This window comes from Dipodomys merriami, unplaced genomic scaffold, assembly GCF_024711535.1.
Source record: "Dipodomys merriami isolate MVZ:Mamm:240054 unplaced genomic scaffold, mDipMer1.0.p SCAF_27, whole genome shotgun sequence".
Taxonomy (NCBI): domain Eukaryota; kingdom Metazoa; phylum Chordata; class Mammalia; order Rodentia; family Heteromyidae; genus Dipodomys; species Dipodomys merriami.
In genome coordinates, this window is record NW_027204159.1 from 5331258 (window position 1) to 5338349 (window position 7092).

Sequence of the window (7092 nt, forward strand, 5' to 3'; positions counted from 1 at the left end):
TTAATTTAATTTTTTTGTGTGAACATACTGTACAGAGGGGTTACAATTACATGGGCAGGATAATGCATACATTTCTTATCAAGCATTGCAGCCTCCTCCTTTGTTTACCCTTCACCTCCCTTCCCAGCCTCCCCCCCCACCCAATCCTCCTCCCCCCCACCCCCCCCACCAACGTTGTAAAGCTCATTTTCCACATGACAACTTGTACTTCTATTGTTGCAACAGGTCCACCTGTATCCTTAAACGACTTGTTTTTCCCCATCTCCTCCACAAGTTATACTGACATCAAATATAGTGAAAGCAGGGGTTATACCGTGGGGGAGGGACAAACAAAGCAACAAAGAGATAATCTTATAAATGCGTTAGAAACAAATGCATGAAAGAAAAAAAGCATTAAAATACATATCTAAGGGTTCATTTTCCTAACATCACATTATCTGACCTTTTCCACTTGACTCATACATACACTAGATATTGCAAATAAGGGAAACCATGGGACCTATGTTTCTTTGGGCCTGGCTTACTTCATTTAATATAATTTTTTCCAAGTCTTTCCATTTCCTAACAAATGGGGCAATGCCATTCTTTCTGATGGAGGCATAGAATTCCATTGTGTATATATACCACATATTCTTGATCCATTCATCTACTGAGGGGCATCTGGGTTGGTTCCATATCTTAGCTATGGTAAATAATGCTGCAATAAACATAGTTGTGCTGGTAGCTTTAGTGTAGTCTTGTTTGTAAACATTTGGGTAAATGCCCAAAAGTGGGATTGCTGGGTCATAGGGAAGCTCTATGTGAAGTCTTTTGAGGAACCTCCATACTGCTTTCCAAAGTGGGAGAACAAGTTTACATTCCTACCAACAATGAAGTAAGGTTCCCTTCTGTCCGCATCCCCTCCAGCATCTGTTGTTGTTAGAGTTCTTGATTTTTGCCATTCTAACTGGAGTGAGGTGGTATCTCAATGTTGTTTTGATTTGCATTTCTTTTATGGCTAGGGATGTTGAGCATTTCTTCATGTGTCTAAAAACGATGGTTAGATGCCACGAAGTAGGTGGCAATGCCTTAACCGTATGCATGTTGTCAGGCCCAAGGGCCTCTTCCATCCTTGTCAAGGGGAGTGCTAACCTTCTCTCCTTTCATACAACACAAAGTAAATAAATTTAAAAGAAAAATAAGTATCAGCAAGCCAGGCGTGGTGGCTCATACCTGTAATCCTAGCTACTAAGGAGGCTGAGATCTAAGGATCCAGGTTCAAAGCCAGTCCAGGCAGGAAGGTCCATGAGACTCTGATCTCCAATAAACCACTCAGAAAACCAGAAGTGGCATTGTGGCTCAAGTGGTAGAGCACTAGCCTTGTGCTGAAGAGCTGAGGGACAGCACCTAGGCCCAGAGTTCAAGCCCCATGACCAACCAAAAAAAAAAAAAGAATCAGCAAACAAAAGTCCAAGCTTATCCATAATTAATAAAATACTCAATAAACCTGCCTTCCTACTATCAAAACTACACCCACAACTGTAATCCTAGCTACCTAAGTGCTGAGATTTGAGATTGAAGTTTGAAGCCAGCCAGGGCACACAAATCTACCACTCTGAGAAGCCAAGTGAAGAGCTCAAAACCTACAGTTCAAGCCTATGTTTCCACTCCCCCGCCCCCCACAACACCACACACACATCAGCATTCTACAGAACAAAGAACAAGGGGGAATATTTCTCAAAAACTTGGCACCAGGCACAGGTGGCTCACACCTGTAATCCTAGCTCCTCAGAAGGCTGGGATCTGAGGATTGTGGTTCCAAGCCAGCCCAGGCAGAAAAGTCTGTGAGATCTCCAATCAACCATCAAAAAAGCTGTAGTGGAGCTTTACTAGAGAGTAGAGCAGTAGCTTTGAGTGAAAAAGCTCAGGGATAGTGCTCAGGTCCTGAGTTCTAGCCCAGGACATCACAGAAAGAAAGAAAGAAAGAAAGAAAGAAAGAAAGAAAGAAAGAAAGAAAGAAAGGAAAGAGAGGGAGAGAGGGAGGGAGGGAGAGAGAGAGAGAGAGAGAGAGAGAGAGAGGAAAAGAAAAAGAAAAAGGGGGGTGGGGAGAGCCACACAGCCAGAGGTCTTAAGGATCTATCTCTAGCTTTTACAGTGTTTGGGCAGATCTGACCTGGGACTTGCTTTCTTTTCTGATCTGGTCTCCAGCCACAGCCTCTGAATCAGCCCCCTCGCCCTGCTTCTGCTTCCAGGGCCAGTCAGCCCTGGTTAGCTCTATATCAAGGACAAACCATCAGAAATGATTTTCCCAAGGTGGAGGCAGCCCCTAACGGCCTAGTGCATTTGTGCCTCCCTCTGTCTGGGCATGGCGATGGTGTGGCTCTGGCCATAGTCCTCTTCCAATCTGAGAAGCCGAGGGCGGCAATGTCTCCTGAAGATGCAGAACCACATGGCAGCCCATGCTGTCAAGATGAACTGAGTAAAACCCTGGAAACTTTGGAAGCTGTCCTGGCCCTGAAGAAAACCTGCCTGCTGCCCCCACCGCCCCCATCTCCAGCCATTGAGCAGCTTCCTCTCCAATCTAACCAATCACTCTGGAGCCCCTTTCAAGCCTTGGACCAAATGAAAATGGGAGGGCGGGTGCAAGGAAAAAGAAGGTACAACTCCTAAGACTGACTTATTTCCATCAGATAAAAATCATTAGCTCACAGCTAAGAGCTAATTTACAAACAAAGCATGAAATGCCACGAAGTGAAAATACTAAGCTTGGTGTGCAAGAAGGGAGTCTTGTCCCCACATCACAAGCAGGTACTATTCGGAACTAAATTATATATTTTATTCCAAATTGATTTAAATATTTTGCATAATTTGGTGGGGTTTTTTTGTTTTTGTTTGTTTTTGCCAGTCGAAGGGCTTGAACGAAGGGCCTGTATAATTTTTAAACACCGAACTATTGTGTGGGGGCAAATTGTGGGTTGTGATTTGTTGTTCGTCCTATAAGGGCTTTCTTTATTTTGTGCTGGTCCTGGGGCTTCAGTTCAAGGCCTGGGCACTGTTCCTGGGCATTGGTTATTTGGAGGTAAAGTCTCAGAGACTTTCCTGCCTCAGCAGGTTTCAAATTATGATCCTTAGATCTCAATCTCCTGAGTAGTATAGGCATTATTATTAGCATGAGCCACTGGCACTCAGCCCATAGAATTCCAAAGCATCTTTTTTTTTTTTTGGCCATGGGCTTGAACTCAGGGCCTGGGCACTGTCTCTGAGCACTTCTGCTCAAGGCTAACTATATCACTTTGAGCTACAGCTCCACTTCTGGTAATTGGAGATAAGATTCTCAGACTTTTCTGCCCAGGCTGGCTTCCAACCACAATCCTCAGATCTCAGCCTCCTGAGTAGCTAGGGATATGAGTGTGAGTCACTGGCACCTGGAAAACTATCGTTTTCTTTTTTAGTAAACTAGATTAACTAATGATGGACTCACTTTCACTAGAATGCAATTCACCCACCTCCCCTCCACCACAACAGTATTTGAACTTAGGGCTTAGACTTGCCACTGGTACTCTAACTCTAACTCTAGAGCTATGTCCCCAACCCCTGGTTGTTTTGGACACAGACTCTCACAGATACAGCATGAATCAAGTGGTAGAGCACCAACCAACCAACCAAGCAGAGTAAAAAGCTGGAGGCACTGGTTTCAAACTTGGGCACCAACAAAACACCAAAAAGAAAAACACTAGATATGTAGCATATGTAAACATTTGTACATTCAGAAAAGAGAACCACACCAAACACTTTGTAATGTATGTAGGGAGTATTTATTTATCAAATTAATATTTTCACCTTAGGCTGGAAGCATGGTTCAAGTGAATAAGTGCCTACCAGGAGCCCATGGCTCACCCCTGTAATCCTAGCTACTCAGGAGCTGAGAGGTAGGATCATGATTCAAAGCCAGCCCAGGCAGAAAAGTCCATGAGACTCTTATCTCCAGTTAACTCCCAAAAAACCAGAAATGGGGGCTGGGAGGGTGGCTCAGTGGTAGAGCGCTTGCCTTGCATGCAAGAGGCCCTGGGTTCGATTCCTCAGCACCAAATAAGCAAAAAGAAAAAAAGCTGGACATGGCACTGTGGCTCAAGTGGTAGAGCGCTAGCCTTGAGCTGAAGAGCTGAGGGACAGCGTCCAGGCCCAGAGTTCAGGCCCCACAACCGGACCAAAAAAAAAAAAAAAAAACCAAAAACAAACCAGAAATGGAGCTGTGGCTCAAGTGGTAGAGTGTGAGCCTTGATTACAAAAGCTCAGGTACTAGTGCCCAGGCCCTGAGTTCAAGCCCCAGGATCAGCACTTAAAAAAAAAAAAAAAAGCAAGGCTCTGAGTTCAAACTCCAGTACTGCACCCCTCATTTTTTGTTAACAAGAAAGAACCACATGGTAAAACACATTTTTTGTGTATGAAAATATTCAAATAAGTGTTGCTTGATTGATAACTTTTTAAATGATGCTGCATATCTATAAGCACATTACAAATTTTTCAAAGACAGAGATCACTATATAATTTCAATTTTATGCCTGCCTTAGGCCAACCAAGAGACTTTCCATTCATTAGGTAAATAGGGGTGAGGAACCTTTTTTCTGCCAACAGCTATATGGATATTTGTAACATCATTCTCGGGCCATACAAAATGATCAATCACAGGTTTGTGGCTTCAGACAGTCAAGGAGATGCATACATATCTGTCAGGTCATATATCAATTGATTTTCCCAGCCTTTTGCCATCTAAGGGCAAGAGGTTCCCTAACCCTCTTCGCAGAATCCCACAATATACAACAAAGAGCCTGTGGTACCACTCACTACCACCAGATGGCAGGTCTCACTCAGAAGTCTTACTGAATGTCTTCTTTCCCCACTCCCAATCTAACTCTAACCAGTATAAAATATCTTCTGAAAGCTGGGCATTGGTGGCTCACGCCTATAATCCTAGCTACTCAGGAGGCTGAAATCTGAGGATCGTGATTTGAAGTTATCCCAGGCAGAAAGTCCCCATAAGACTCTTATTTCCGAATAACTACTCAAAAACTGGAAGTGGCGCTATGGCTCAAGCGGTGGAGCGCTGGCCTTGAGCTGAAGAGCGCAGGGACAGCACCCAAGCCCAGAATTCAAGCCCCATGACTGAACAAAAAACAAAAAAAGAAAAAGTCAACAGACTAGGAGAAAATCTCTACTAGTAATACATCTGACAAAGACCTAATATTTAAAATATACAAGGAGCTCAAAAGTTAACACTCCCTCACCAACAGATTGGGAAAGCAGCTTAAGAGAGACTTCTCAGAAAAAGGAGAATGGCAAATAGACACATGGTGTGACTGTGAGAATGCCTAGAGTCCTATATAGGTCATCATGACCAGCCATACTTTACATCTAGCTTCCACATGTAAGAAAAAACATGTGTTGTTTGTCTCTTTGAGCTTGGCCTGCTTCACTTAGCATGATTTGTTCTAGGTCCATCCATTTCCCTGCAAATGACATAATATTATGCTTTCTAATGGCTTTGTAAATTTTCATTCTGTGTATATACACTGCAGTTTTTGGATCCACTCATCTATTGTAGAATCAGGGCTGTTTCCATAACTTGGCTATTGTGAATAGAGCAGCATCCCTGGCCAGCTAAACATCCCTGGCCATAAAAGAAATACAAATCAAAGCAACTCTTGAGATTCTATCTCACCCCAGTTAGACCGGCCAATATCTGAATCTGAACAATAATAAATGCTGGGGGATGTGGAGAAAAGGAGCCCCATTGCACTGTTGGTGGGAATGTTGGGGGAATAACCACTCTGGAAAGTGGTTTGGAGGCTCCTCAAAAAACTAAACAGAGAACTTCCCTATGACCCAGCCATGCTACTCAGACACCTACCCTGATCGTTACAAGTCAAGATACAGTAAAGTCACTGATGCACCCATGTTCGTTGCTGCTCTATTCACAATAGCCAAGTTATGGAAACAGCCCTGATTCTACAATAGATGAGTGGATCCAAAAACTGCAGTGTATATACACAGAATGAAAATTTACAAAGCCATTAGAAAGCATAATATTATGTCATTTGCAGGGAAATGGATGGACCTAGAACAAATCATGCTAAGTGAAGCAGGCCAAGCTCAAAGAGACAAACAACACATGTTTTTTCTTACATGTGGAAGCTAGATGTAAAGTATGGCTGGTCATGATGACTTATATAGGACTCTAGGCATTCTCACAGTCACACCAAAGGAGGATACCCTTAGGGAAGAAACCCAAAAATGTAACTTCTCTGTATATTTAAAACACTATTTGTCAAAATGAATTCCAGGGCTGGGAATGTGGCTTAGTGGTAGAGTGCTTGCCTAGCATGTATGAAGCCCTGGGTTTGATTCCTCAGTACCACATACACTGAAAAAGCTGGAAGTGATGCTGTGGCTTAAGTGGTAGCGTGCTAGCCTTGAGCAAAAGAAGTTCAGGGACAGTGCCCAGGTCCTGAGTTTAAGCCCCAGAACTGGCAAAAAAAAAAAAGAAAAAAGAAAGAAAGAAGAAAAGAAGAAATGTAACTAACTTATGAAATGGTAATTCCTCTGTACAGTACCTTAATAATAAAAATAAAACTATATTTTTCTAAGAAAAACACTCCTTTAATAGGAAACAACATTGCCATGCACACCAAGCCTTCCAGGCACACACTTTCAACACCCCTGGTCCCTTGAATCTGAAAGGGGAAAATTGAAATGTTCCCCTCTTTTTACCCTGTGAGGGAACTTGGCAAGTTTCTGAGGCTAAATTGAGGAGGCTAAAGGGAAGACCAGGAGCTCAAACAGCTGTGGCATTTGGACTGGAAGTCAAGTATCTCCAGGGGTAGGAAGTGTCCGGGGAGGAGGGGTGGAGACCAGAATCCCAGCACTCTACTCAGTTTCACAGCTCAGACGAATATGCATGGCAGCTCATTCTCTCCCTTCCCCACCTCCTTATCTAATTAGCAGACAAGTGTAAAAAGTCAGAAATCCCCCCTCCCTCCTTGCTTTATCCAGTCACCTCCACCCTCTCCACCTACTCCCTCCTCTTCCTGCTAAGCAGCTCCTTTCTGCTCAAAG

General features: G+C 43.5%; 2 non-coding genes across 2 annotated transcripts; one reads left to right on the plus strand and one right to left on the minus strand.

Moving 5' to 3' along the window:
* Positions 1-1027: 1027 nt before the first annotated feature.
* LOC138837541 (U6atac minor spliceosomal RNA) lies at positions 1028-1153 on the minus strand. Its single transcript, XR_011375344.1, has one exon. It is a non-coding gene; the product is annotated as a U6atac minor spliceosomal RNA (small nuclear RNA).
* A 2848-nt stretch (positions 1154-4001) lies between these two features.
* On the plus strand, positions 4002-4067 carry Trnaa-ugc (transfer RNA alanine (anticodon UGC)). Its single transcript has one exon. It is a non-coding gene; the product is annotated as a tRNA-Ala (tRNA).
* The last annotated feature ends 3025 nt before the right edge of the window (positions 4068-7092 follow it).